We start from the raw sequence: 14,741 nt of genomic DNA, 5'->3' as shown, positions 1-14,741 counted from the left end.
AAACTACTTGTGAACATAGGACAGACGTTACTGACTAACTGTATTTCACTGCATTTTTGACATGTAGACATGTTTACAGAAGTATGTTATTCTCAGCATTGTCCATTGTGCTCATATTCAGGATTGTAATAATAATTCAAAACCAATCTCAACAAACTTGTTTCTTAAGTTTAATACTGTGCTTTATCGCTTGGTACGTTTTTACGTTACAATAGTGGATAGGATCCTGACACTGGAAGACCAAAACAGGTTGTTTTTATTCCAAATAACACACCATTTAGGATTACGGGCTTATGGGCTGGTTTATGGGTTGGCTTATGGCCTTGAAGATGTGAAGGAGTTCACCTTTACACTTCAAGTATCATAGAAAAAGATTTGCTCAATTGGATACCAAAATAGTCAGAAGCTATTTCCATAATTACTTGTCCTAAACAAACATCCTGAATAATGTTGCTGATGACCAGTGCAATGCACACTGATCTTAATCCATTGTAGAGTACGGACACACATTCTCTGTATTTACATTCGCAAGTCGAGGGTCATGAGACTGAATGGTTGTAAAACAAAGGGGTTAATTGTCCTATTTACCAGATGATAGCCTGATAACAGGGCAGTTTACACATTTATCTCCTACCTCACTGGGATGTTCTCATACAAACTGTATTTTATCCTCCAAGTTAGTTTAGATTTGATCTCATTAGACTATTGCATAGCCTGCTGTGTGTCTATAATATAAAGTTAGATAAAGTTCCACTTTGTTTGGGTTAAATGAACGTCTTCAGAGGTTCAATTTGAATCCAGGAGAGAAGTTACTAACAAAGAAGTGGAAACCATGAAAGTTTTCACATTTGAGTCAAGTTCCTCTAAGAATACAAAATGTCACCTTAATCAACTGTCTATGGCTGGCTGCCATATTAGACACACACATAAGAAAAGCGCATGCTGTGGCGTCAATATAAGTTGAGTGCACAAAAACCACTGGTAAATTATTTTCTAGGTTGTAATTCTAAGTTTTTAAATAGAAAATGAGACACATGCAATAGAGAATATTATTACTGAATTATTTACAATTTTGCAATTCCAATCCCAAATCTAACAAATGCAAAGAGTATTATTAATTTGCATGAAATGCTTGTGTAGTAACTAATTCTATATTATTATTTTGAAGAAAATCTAATTATTAGAAGGAGGTGTTGTATGCCAGAGATAAGGTTTTTATCACAGTGTTACATGTTTGTCCAGACAAAATAAACCTGAGAAACATACACCTCTCATTAAATGATCCATTACATATGCAGAGTGGACATTATGACAGACAAAAGATTTCCTTTATATGTAAAATCTGAGTTCTCATTAACATGGAGCTGTTTGTTTCCTCCAGATCCCCCATTGGCCAACCATACTTGATTGTGGGCGGAGACTTGACTAAGAAGACATCATATAGCTCCAGAGAGACTCAACCAGAGAGACTACAGAGAGAGACTGAACCAGAGACAGCAGTTCCCAGAGAGAGGATCAACCAGAAAGAGCAGTGACCACAGCAGAAATAAGCTTCTAGAGACTAGATCCAAGACAGGATCCAGAGAGACTAGACAGAGAACAAAGAGAGACCAGAGTTATGGAGACACATCACTGTGACACCTGTGGGAAGAGCCTTTCCTCATCCAGTAGCCTCAAGACCCACATGATGATCCACACTGGAGAGAAGCCCTACAGCTGTGACCTCTGTGGTAAAACCTTTAGCCAGGCTGGCAACTTAAGAGGTCACCGCAGGATCCACACTGATGAGAAACCCTACAGCTGTGACCTCTGTGGTAAAAGCTTTAGCCAGGCTTGCCATTTCACTGTTCACCGCAGGATCCACACTGGAGAGAAGCCCTACAACTGCGACTTCTGTGGTAAAACCTTTAGCCGTGCTGGAAATCTCAACATTCACTGCAGGATCCACACTGGGGAAAAGCCTCACACCTGTGAATGCTGTGATAAAGCCTTCTCTAACAAGGGTGATTTGAAGAAACACAGCAGGATCCACACAGGAGAGAGGCCCTACAGATGTAACTTCTGTGGGAAAACCTTTAACCGGGCTGATACTCTCAACATTCACTGCAGGATCCACACTGGGGAAAAGCCCCACTTCTGTGAATGCTGTGATAAAGCCTTCTCTAACAAGAGTGATTTGAAGAAACACAGCAGGATCCACACAAGAGGACTTCATTATCACTTGGTTTTAGTCTGTTAGCTTTGTTGGTAAGTGTAAAGCCTTTTGTCAAACAGATTTGAAAAGTGATTTACAAATAAAGTTGTCCGAAATACCTTCTCTGTCTTGGTTGATTTGTTTTGTGACAGTTCACCTAAATAGTATGTTTCCAAACTACTTGTGAACATAGGACAGACGTTACTGACTAACTGTATTTCACTGCATTTTTGACATGTAGACATGTTTACAGAAGTATGTTATTCTCAGCATTGTCCATTGTGCTCATATTCAGGATTGTAATAATAATTCAAAACCAATCTCAACAAACTTGTTTCTTAAGTTTAATACTGTGCTTTATCGCTTGGTACGTTTTTACGTTACAATAGTGGATAGGATCCTGACACTGGAAGACCAAAACAGGTTGTTTTTATTCCAAATAACACACCATTTAGGATTACGGGCTTATGGGCTGGTTTATGGGTTGGCTTATGGCCTTGAAGATGTGAAGGAGTTCACCTTTACACTTCAAGTATCATAGAAAAAGATTTGCTCAATTGGATACCAAAATAGTCAGAAGCTATTTCCATAATTACTTGTCCTAAACAAACATCCTGAATAATGTTGCTGATGACCAGTGCAATGCACACTGATCTTAATCCATTGTAGAGTACGGACACACATTCTCTGTATTTACATTCGCAAGTCGAGGGTCATGAGACTGAATGGTTGTAAAACAAAGGGGTTAATTGTCCTATTTACCAGATGATAGCCTGATAACAGGGCAGTTTACACATTTATCTCCTACCTCACTGGGATGTTCTCATACAAACTGTATTTTATCCTCCAAGTTAGTTTAGATTTGATCTCATTAGACTATTGCATAGCCTGCTGTGTGTCTATAATATAAAGTTAGATAAAGTTCCACTTTGTTTGGGTTAAATGAACGTCTTCAGAGGTTCAATTTGAATCCAGGAGAGAAGTTACTAACAAAGAAGTGGAAACCATGAAAGTTTTCACATTTGAGTCAAGTTCCTCTAAGAATACAAAATGTCACCTTAATCAACTGTCTATGGCTGGCTGCCATATTAGACACACACATAAGAAAAGCGCATGCTGTGGCGTCAATATAAGTTGAGTGCACAAAAACCACTGGTAAATTATTTTCTAGGTTGTAATTCTAAGTTTTTAAATAGAAAATGAGACACATGCAATAGAGAATATTATTACTGAATTATTTACAATTTTGCAATTCCAATCCCAAATCTAACAAATGCAAAGAGTATTATTAATTTGCATGAAATGCTTGTGTAGTAACTAATTCTATATTATTATTTTGAAGAAAATCTAATTATTAGAAGGAGGTGTTGTATGCCAGAGATAAGGTTTTTATCACAGTGTTACATGTTTGTCCAGACAAAATAAACCTGAGAAACATACACCTCTCATTAAATGATCTCCATTACATATGCAGAGTGGACATTATGACAGACAAAAGATTTCCTTTATATGTAAAATCTGAGTTCTCATTAACATGGAGCTGTTTGTTTCCTCCAGATCCCCCATTGGCCAACCATACTTGATTGTGGGCGGAGACTTGACTAAGAAGACATCATATAGCTCCAGAGAGACTCAACCAGAGAGACTACAGAGAGAGACTGAACCAGAGACAGCAGTTCCCAGAGAGAGGATCAACCAGAAAGAGCAGTGACCACAGCAGAAATAAGCTTCTAGAGACTAGATCCAAGACAGGATCCAGAGAGACTAGACAGAGAACAAAGAGAGACCAGAGTTATGGAGACACATCACTGTGACACCTGTGGGAAGAGCCTTTCCTCATCCAGTAGCCTCAAGACCCACATGATGATCCACACTGGAGAGAAGCCCTACAGCTGTGACCTCTGTGGTAAAACCTTTAGCCAGGCTGGCAACTTAAGAGGTCACCGCAGGATCCACACTGATGAGAAACCCTACAGCTGTGACCTCTGTGGTAAAAGCTTTAGCCAGGCTTGCCATTTCCCTGTTCACCGCAGGATCCACACTGGAGAGAAGCCCTACAACTGCGACTTCTGTGGTAAAACCTTTAGCCGTGCTGGAAATCTCAACATTCACTGCAGGATCCACACTGGGGAAAAGCCCTACAGCTGTGAACTCTGTGGCAAAACCTTTAGCCGGGTTGATACTCTAAACAATCACTGCAGGATCCACACGGGAGAGAAGCCCTACAGCTGTGACCTCTGTGATAAAACCTTTAGCATGGCTGGTACTCTCAACAATCACCGCAGGATCCACAATGAAGAGAAGCCCTACAGCTGTGACCTCTGTGGTAAAACCTTTAGCCGGGCTGGTACTCTCAACATTCACTGCATGATCCACACTGGAGAGAAGCCCTACAACTGTGAATGCTGTGATAAAGCCTTCTCTACCTCAAGTGCTTTGAAGAAACACAGCAGAACCCACACTGGATAGAAGACCTTCAGCTGTGACTTCTGTGGTAAAACCTTTAGCTTGGCTGGTAATCTTAACATTCACCGCAGGATCCACACAGGAGAGTAGCCCCACAACTGTGAATACTGTGATGAAGTCTTCTCTACCTCAGGTGGGTTGAAGAAACACAGCAGGATCCACATAGGAGAAAAGCCCTACAGCTGTGACCACATTTAGTCATTTAGCAGGAGAGAATCCCTACAACTGCCGACACTGTGACTACTCAGGTAAAACAAATGGCAATCTGAAGAGTCATCTGCGTATCCACAATAGAAAACCCCAAAGCAGTGATGTCTAGGGCCAAGCTGTCCCAGCAGTCACCACCTGAGAGAACTTCTGTATGACCCACAGCTGGAAGAACTACTGACCTACCGGAACAGCACATGCAGTAACACCAGATCTACAGTCAAATATGACTTGGTGGTTCTGATGTAGAGGGTTACTGTGTCTCTCACCAAGTGATCATTTGCTAGGGTTTTTCAGACCATACTGAATATATTTCAAACAATACTAACTGATTATGTTGAATATGTCTATATTTACTCAGACTTTATTGAAGTCCTGTTGTTCTATGAACTTTCTGCTGTTCTTTCTACATACAAAGTACATGAAAAGTGATAAACCAATAAAGTTGTCTGGTACTCTCAACATTCACTGCAGGATCCACACTGGGGAAAAGCCCCACTTCTGTGAATGCTGTGATAAAGCCTTCTCTAACAAGAGTGATTTGAAGAAACACAGCAGGATCCACACAAGAGGACTTCATTATCACTTGGTTTTAGTCTGTTAGCTTTGTTGGTAAGTGTAAAGCCTTTTGTCAAACAGATTTGAAAAGTGATTTACAAATAAAGTTGTCCGAAATACCTTCTCTGTCTTGGTTGATTTGTTTTGTGACAGTTCACCTAAATAGTATGTTTCCAAACTACTTGTGAACATAGGACAGACGTTACTGACTAACTGTATTTCACTGCATTTTTGACATGTAGACATGTTTACAGAAGTATGTTATTCTCAGCATTGTCCATTGTGCTCATATTCAGGATTGTAATAATAATTCAAAACCAATCTCAACAAACTTGTTTCTTAAGTTTAATACAGTGCTTTATCGCTTGGTACGTTTTTACGTTACAATAGTGGATAGGATCCTGACACTGGAAGACCAAAACAGGTTGTTTTTATTCCAAATAACACACCATTTAGGATTACGGGCTTATGGGCTGGTTTATGGGTTGGCTTATGGCCTTGAAGATGTGAAGGAGTTCACCTTTACACTTCAAGTATCATAGAAAAAGATTTGCTCAATTGGATACCAAAATAGTCAGAAGCTATTTCCATAATTACTTGTCCTAAACAAACATCCTGAATAATGTTGCTGATGACCAGTGCAATGCACACTGATCTTAATCCATTGTAGAGTACGGACACACATTCTCTGTATTTACATTCGCAAGTCGAGGGTCATGAGACTGAATGGTTGTAAAACAAAGGGGTTAATTGTCCTATTTACCAGATGATAGCCTGATAACAGGGCAGTTTACACATTTATCTCCTACCTCACTGGGATGTTCTCATACAAACTGTATTTTATCCTCCAAGTTAGTTTAGATTTGATCTCATTAGACTATTGCATAGCCTGCTGTGTGTCTATAATATAAAGTTAGATAAAGTTCCACTTTGTTTGGGTTAAATGAACGTCTTCAGAGGTTCAATTTGAATCCAGGAGAGAAGTTACTAACAAAGAAGTGGAAACCATGAAAGTTTTCACATTTGAGTCAAGTTCCTCTAAGAATACAAAATGTCACCTTAATCAACTGTCTATGGCTGGCTGCCATATTAGACACACACATAAGAAAAGCGCATGCTGTGGCGTCAATATAAGTTGAGTGCACAAAAACCACTGGTAAATTATTTTCTAGGTTGTAATTCTAAGTTTTTAAATAGAAAATGAGACACATGCAATAGAGAATATTATTACTGAATTATTTACAATTTTGCAATTCCAATCCCAAATCTAACAAATGCAAAGAGTATTATTAATTTGCATGAAATGCTTGTGTAGTAACTAATTCTATATTATTATTTTGAAGAAAATCTAATTATTAGAAGGAGGTGTTGTATGCCAGAGATAAGGTTTTTATCACAGTGTTACATGTTTGTCCAGACAAAATAAACCTGAGAAACATACACCTCTCATTAAATGATCTCCATTACATATGCAGAGTGGACATTATGACAGACAAAAGATTTCCTTTATATGTAAAATCTGAGTTCTCATTAACATGGAGCTGTTTGTTTCCTCCAGATCCCCCATTGGCCAACCATACTTGATTGTGGGCGGAGACTTGACTAAGAAGACATCATATAGCTCCAGAGAGACTCAACCAGAGAGACTACAGAGAGAGACTGAACCAGAGACAGCAGTTCCCAGAGAGAGGATCAACCAGAAAGAGCAGTGACCACAGCAGAAATAAGCTTCTAGAGACTAGATCCAAGACAGGATCCAGAGAGACTAGACAGAGAACAAAGAGAGACCAGAGTTATGGAGACACATCACTGTGACACCTGTGGGAAGAGCCTTTCCTCATCCAGTAGCCTCAAGACCCACATGATGATCCACACTGGAGAGAAGCCCTACAGCTGTGACCTCTGTGGTAAAACCTTTAGCCAGGCTGGCAACTTAAGAGGTCACCGCAGGATCCACACTGATGAGAAACCCTACAGCTGTGACCTCTGTGGTAAAACCTTTAGCCGTGCTGGAAATCTCAACATTCACTGCAGGATCCACACTGGGGAAAAGCCTCACACCTGTGAATGCTGTGATAAAGCCTTCTCTAACAAGGGTGATTTGAAGAAACACAGCAGGATCCACACAGGAGAGAGGCCCTACAGATGTAACTTCTGTGGGAAAACCTTTAACCGGGCTGATACTCTCAACATTCACTGCAGGATCCACACTGGGGAAAAGCCCCACTTCTGTGAATGCTGTGATAAAGCCTTCTCTAACAAGAGTGATTTGAAGAAACACAGCAGGATCCACACAAGAGGACTTCATTATCACTTGGTTTTAGTCTGTTAGCTTTGTTGGTAAGTGTAAAGCCTTTTGTCAAACTGATTTGAAAAGTGATTTACAAATAAAGTTGTCCGAAATACCTTCTCTGTCTTGGTTGATTTGTTTTGTGACAGTTCACCTAAATAGTATGTTTCCAAACTACTTGTGAACATAGGACAGACGTTACTGACTAACTGTATTTCACTGCATTTTTGACATGTAGACATGTTTACAGAAGTATGTTATTCTCAGCATTGTCCATTGTGCTCATATTCAGGATTGTAATAATAATTCAAAACCAATCTCAACAAACTTGTTTCTTAAGTTTAATACTGTGCTTTATCGCTTGGTACGTTTTTACGTTACAATAGTGGATAGGATCCTGACACTGGAAGACCAAAACAGGTTGTTTTTATTCCAAATAACACACCATTTAGGATTACGGGCTTATGGGCTGGTTTATGGGTTGGCTTATGGCCTTGAAGATGTGAAGGAGTTCACCTTTACACTTCAAGTATCATAGAAAAAGATTTGCTCAATTGGATACCAAAATAGTCAGAAGCTATTTCCATAATTACTTGTCCTAAACAAACATCCTGAATAATGTTGCTGATGACCAGTGCAATGCACACTGATCTTAATCCATTGTAGAGTACGGACACACATTCTCTGTATTTACATTCGCAAGTCGAGGGTCATGAGACTGAATGGTTGTAAAACAAAGGGGTTAATTGTCCTATTTACCAGATGATAGCCTGATAACAGGGCAGTTTACACATTTATCTCCTACCTCACTGGGATGTTCTCATACAAACTGTATTTTATCCTCCAAGTTAGTTTAGATTTGATCTCATTAGACTATTGCATAGCCTGCTGTGTGTCTATAATATAAAGTTAGATAAAGTTCCACTTTGTTTGGGTTAAATGAACGTCTTCAGAGGTTCAATTTGAATCCAGGAGAGAAGTTACTAACAAAGAAGTGGAAACCATGAAAGTTTTCACATTTGAGTCAAGTTCCTCTAAGAATACAAAATGTCACCTTAATCAACTGTCTATGGCTGGCTGCCATATTAGACACACACATAAGAAAAGCGCATGCTGTGGCGTCAATATAAGTTGAGTGCACAAAAACCACTGGTAAATTATTTTCTAGGTTGTAATTCTAAGTTTTTAAATAGAAAATGAGACACATGCAATAGAGAATATTATTACTGAATTATTTACAATTTTGCAATTCCAATCCCAAATCTAACAAATGCAAAGAGTATTATTAATTTGCATGAAATGCTTGTGTAGTAACTAATTCTATATTATTATTTTGAAGAAAATCTAATTATTAGAAGGAGGTGTTGTATGCCAGAGATAAGGTTTTTATCACAGTGTTACATGTTTGTCCAGACAAAATAAACCTGAGAAACATACACCTCTCATTAAATGATCTCCATTACATATGCAGAGTGGACATTATGACAGACAAAAGATTTCCTTTATATGTAAAATCTGAGTTCTCATTAACATGGAGCTGTTTGTTTCCTCCAGATCCCCCATTGGCCAACCATACTTGATTGTGGGCGGAGACTTGACTAAGAAGACATCATATAGCTCCAGAGAGACTCAACCAGAGAGACTACAGAGAGAGACTGAACCAGAGACAGCAGTTCCCAGAGAGAGGATCAACCAGAAAGAGCAGTGACCACAGCAGAAATAAGCTTCTAGAGACTAGATCCAAGACAGGATCCAGAGAGACTAGACAGAGAACAAAGAGAGACCAGAGTTATGGAGACACATCACTGTGACACCTGTGGGAAGAGCCTTTCCTCATCCAGTAGCCTCAAGACCCACATGATGATCCACACTGGAGAGAAGCCCTACAGCTGTGACCTCTGTGGTAAAACCTTTAGCCAGGCTGGCAACTTAAGAGGTCACCGCAGGATCCACACTGATGAGAAACCCTACAGCTGTGACCTCTGTGGTAAAACCTTTAGCCGTGCTGGAAATCTCAACATTCACTGCAGGATCCACACTGGGGAAAAGCCTCACACCTGTGAATGCTGTGATAAAGCCTTCTCTAACAAGGGTGATTTGAAGAAACACAGCAGGATCCACACAGGAGAGAGGCCCTACAGATGTAACTTCTGTGGGAAAACCTTTAACCGGGCTGATACTCTCAACATTCACTGCAGGATCCACACTGGGGAAAAGCCCCACTTCTGTGAATGCTGTGATAAAGCCTTCTCTAACAAGAGTGATTTGAAGAAACACAGCAGGATCCACACAAGAGGACTTCATTATCACTTGGTTTTAGTCTGTTAGCTTTGTTGGTAAGTGTAAAGCCTTTTGTCAAACTGATTTGAAAAGTGATTTACAAATAAAGTTGTCCGAAATACCTTCTCTGTCTTGGTTGATTTGTTTTGTGACAGTTCACCTAAATAGTATGTTTCCAAACTACTTGTGAACATAGGACAGACGTTACTGACTAACTGTATTTCACTGCATTTTTGACATGTAGACATGTTTACAGAAGTATGTTATTCTCAGCATTGTCCATTGTGCTCATATTCAGGATTGTAATAATAATTCAAAACCAATCTCAACAAACTTGTTTCTTAAGTTTAATACTGTGCTTTATCGCTTGGTACGTTTTTACGTTACAATAGTGGATAGGATCCTGACACTGGAAGACCAAAACAGGTTGTTTTTATTCCAAATAACACACCATTTAGGATTACGGGCTTATGGGCTGGTTTATGGGTTGGCTTATGGCCTTGAAGATGTGAAGGAGTTCACCTTTACACTTCAAGTATCATAGAAAAAGATTTGCTCAATTGGATACCAAAATAGTCAGAAGCTATTTCCATAATTACTTGTCCTAAACAAACATCCTGAATAATGTTGCTGATGACCAGTGCAATGCACACTGATCTTAATCCATTGTAGAGTACGGACACACATTCTCTGTATTTACATTCGCAAGTCGAGGGTCATGAGACTGAATGGTTGTAAAACAAAGGGGTTAATTGTCCTATTTACCAGATGATAGCCTGATAACAGGGCAGTTTACACATTTATCTCCTACCTCACTGGGATGTTCTCATACAAACTGTATTTTATCCTCCAAGTTAGTTTAGATTTGATCTCATTAGACTATTGCATAGCCTGCTGTGTGTCTATAATATAAAGTTAGATAAAGTTCCACTTTGTTTGGGTTAAATGAACGTCTTCAGAGGTTCAATTTGAATCCAGGAGAGAAGTTACTAACAAAGAAGTGGAAACCATGAAAGTTTTCACATTTGAGTCAAGTTCCTCTAAGAATACAAAATGTCACCTTAATCAACTGTCTATGGCTGGCTGCCATATTAGACACACACATAAGAAAAGCGCATGCTGTGGCGTCAATATAAGTTGAGTGCACAAAAACCACTGGTAAATTATTTTCTAGGTTGTAATTCTAAGTTTTTAAATAGAAAATGAGACACATGCAATAGAGAATATTATTACTGAATTATTTACAATTTTGCAATTCCAATCCCAAATCTAACAAATGCAAAGAGTATTATTAATTTGCATGAAATGCTTGTGTAGTAACTAATTCTATATTATTATTTTGAAGAAAATCTAATTATTAGAAGGAGGTGTTGTATGCCAGAGATAAGGTTTTTATCACAGTGTTACATGTTTGTCCAGACAAAATAAACCTGAGAAACATACACCTCTCATTAAATGATCTCCATTACATATGCAGAGTGGACATTATGACAGACAAAAGATTTCCTTTATATGTAAAATCTGAGTTCTCATTAACATGGAGCTGTTTGTTTCCTCCAGATCCCCCATTGGCCAACCATACTTGATTGTGGGCGGAGACTTGACTAAGAAGACATCATATAGCTCCAGAGAGACTCAACCAGAGAGACTACAGAGAGAGACTGAACCAGAGACAGCAGTTCCCAGAGAGAGGATCAACCAGAAAGAGCAGTGACCACAGCAGAAATAAGCTTCTAGAGACTAGATCCAAGACAGGATCCAGAGAGACTAGACAGAGAACAAAGAGAGACCAGAGTTATGGAGACACATCACTGTGACACCTGTGGGAAGAGCCTTTCCTCATCCAGTAGCCTCAAGACCCACATGATGATCCACACTGGAGAGAAGCCCTACAGCTGTGACCTCTGTGGTAAAACCTTTAGCCAGGCTGGCAACTTAAGAGGTCACCGCAGGATCCACACTGATGAGAAACCCTACAGCTGTGACCTCTGTGGTAAAAGCTTTAGCCAGGCTTGCCATTTCACTGTTCACCGCAGGATCCACACTGGAGAGAAGCCCTACAACTGCGACTTCTGTGGTAAAACCTTTAGCCGTGCTGGAAATCTCAACATTCACTGCAGGATCCACACTGGGGAAAAGCCTCACACCTGTGAATGCTGTGATAAAGCCTTCTCTAACAAGGGTGATTTGAAGAAACACAGCAGGATCCACACAGGAGAGAGGCCCTACAGATGTAACTTCTGTGGGAAAACCTTTAACCGGGCTGATACTCTCAACATTCACTGCAGGATCCACACTGGGGAAAAGCCCCACTTCTGTGAATGCTGTGATAAAGCCTTCTCTAACAAGAGTGATTTGAAGAAACACAGCAGGATCCACACAAGAGGACTTCATTATCACTTGGTTTTAGTCTGTTAGCTTTGTTGGTGAGTGTAAAGCCTTTTGTCAAACTGATTTGAAAAGTGATTTACAAATAAAGTTGTCCGAAATACCTTCTCTGTCTTGGTTGATTTGTTTTGTGACAGTTCACCTAAATAGTATGTTTCCAAACTACTTGTGAACATAGGACAGACGTTACTGACTAACTGTATTTCACTGCATTTTTGACATGTAGACATGTTTACAGAAGTATGTTATTCTCAGCATTGTCCATTGTGCTCATATTCAGGATTGTAATAATAATTCAAAACCAATCTCAACAAACTTGTTTCTTAAGTTTAATACTGTGCTTTATCGCTTGGTACGTTTTTACGTTACAATAGTGGATAGGATCCTGACACTGGAAGACCAAAACAGGTTGTTTTTATTCCAAATAACACACCATTTAGGATTACGGGCTTATGGGCTGGTTTATGGGTTGGCTTATGGCCTTGAAGATGTGAAGGAGTTCACCTTTACACTTCAAGTATCATAGAAAAAGATTTGCTCAATTGGATACCAAAATAGTCAGAAGCTATTTCCATAATTACTTGTCCTAAACAAACATCCTGAATAATGTTGCTGATGACCAGTGCAATGCACACTGATCTTAATCCATTGTAGAGTACGGACACACATTCTCTGTATTTACATTCGCAAGTCGAGGGTCATGAGACTGAATGGTTGTAAAACAAAGGGGTTAATTGTCCTATTTACCAGATGATAGCCTGATAACAGGGCAGTTTACACATTTATCTCCTACCTCACTGGGATGTTCTCATACAAACTGTATTTTATCCTCCAAGTTAGTTTAGATTTGATCTCATTAGACTATTGCATAGCCTGCTGTGTGTCTATAATATAAAGTTAGATAAAGTTCCACTTTGTTTGGGTTAAATGAACGTCTTCAGAGGTTCAATTTGAATCCAGGAGAGAAGTTACTAACAAAGAAGTGGAAACCATGAAAGTTTTCACATTTGAGTCAAGTTCCTCTAAGAATACAAAATGTCACCTTAATCAACTGTCTATGGCTGGCTGCCATATTAGACACACACATAAGAAAAGCGCATGCTGTGGCGTCAATATAAGTTGAGTGCACAAAAACCACTGGTAAATTATTTTCTAGGTTGTAATTCTAAGTTTTTAAATAGAAAATGAGACACATGCAATAGAGAATATTATTACTGAATTATTTACAATTTTGCAATTCCAATCCCAAATCTAACAAATGCAAAGAGTATTATTAATTTGCATGAAATGCTTGTGTAGTAACTAATTCTATATTATTATTTTGAAGAAAATCTAATTATTAGAAGGAGGTGTTGTATGCCAGAGATAAGGTTTTTATCACAGTGTTACATGTTTGTCCAGACAAAATAAACCTGAGAAACATACACCTCTCATTAAATGATCTCCATTACATATGCAGAGTGGACATTATGACAGACAAAAGATTTCCTTTATATGTAAAATCTGAGTTCTCATTAACATGGAGCTGTTTGTTTCCTCCAGATCCCCCATTGGCCAACCATACTTGATTGTGGGCGGAGACTTGACTAAGAAGACATCATATAGCTCCAGAGAGACTCAACCAGAGAGACTACAGAGAGAGACTGAACCAGAGACAGCAGTTCCCAGAGAGAGGATCAACCAGAAAGAGCAGTGACCACAGCAGAAATAAGCTTCTAGAGACTAGATCCAAGACAGGATCCAGAGAGACTAGACAGAGAACAAAGAGAGACCAGAGTTATGGAGACACATCACTGTGACACCTGTGGGAAGAGCCTTTCCTCATCCAGTAGCCTCAAGACCCACATGATGATCCACACTGGAGAGAAGCCCTACAGCTGTGACCTCTGTGGTAAAACCTTTAGCCAGGCTGGCAACTTAAGAGGTCACCGCAGGATCCACACTGATGAGAAACCCTACAGCTGTGACCTCTGTGGTAAAAGCTTTAGCCAGGCTTGCCATTTCACTGTTCACCGCAGGATCCACACTGGAGAGAAGCCCTACAACTGCGACTTCTGTGGTAAAACCTTTAGCCGTGCTGGAAATCTCAACATTCACTGCAGGATCCACACTGGGGAAAAGCCTCACACCTGTGAATGCTGTGATAAAGCCTTCTCTAACAAGGGTGATTTGAAGAAACACAGCAGGATCCACACAGGAGAGAGGCCCTACAGATGTAACTTCTGTGGGAAAACCTTTAACCGGGCTGATACTCTCAACATTCACTGCAGGATCCACACTGGGGAAAAGCCCCACTTCTGTGAATGCTGTGATAAAGCCTTCTCTAACAAGAGTGATTTGAAGAAACACAGCAGGATC

At 39.6% G+C, this 14,741-nt stretch overlaps 1 pseudogene; it reads left to right on the top strand.

Annotated features, from left to right (window-relative positions):
• The first annotated feature begins 1,672 nt into the window (after positions 1-1,672).
• On the top strand, positions 1,673-14,741 carry LOC136947643 (zinc finger protein 729-like; annotated as a pseudogene).

This window comes from Osmerus mordax, chromosome 8 (genome assembly GCF_038355195.1).
Source record: "Osmerus mordax isolate fOsmMor3 chromosome 8, fOsmMor3.pri, whole genome shotgun sequence".
NCBI classification, from domain to species: domain Eukaryota; kingdom Metazoa; phylum Chordata; class Actinopteri; order Osmeriformes; family Osmeridae; genus Osmerus; species Osmerus mordax.
The sequence above is the reverse complement of the archived record's forward strand: the minus strand, read 5'-3'. Positions and strand labels throughout refer to the sequence as shown.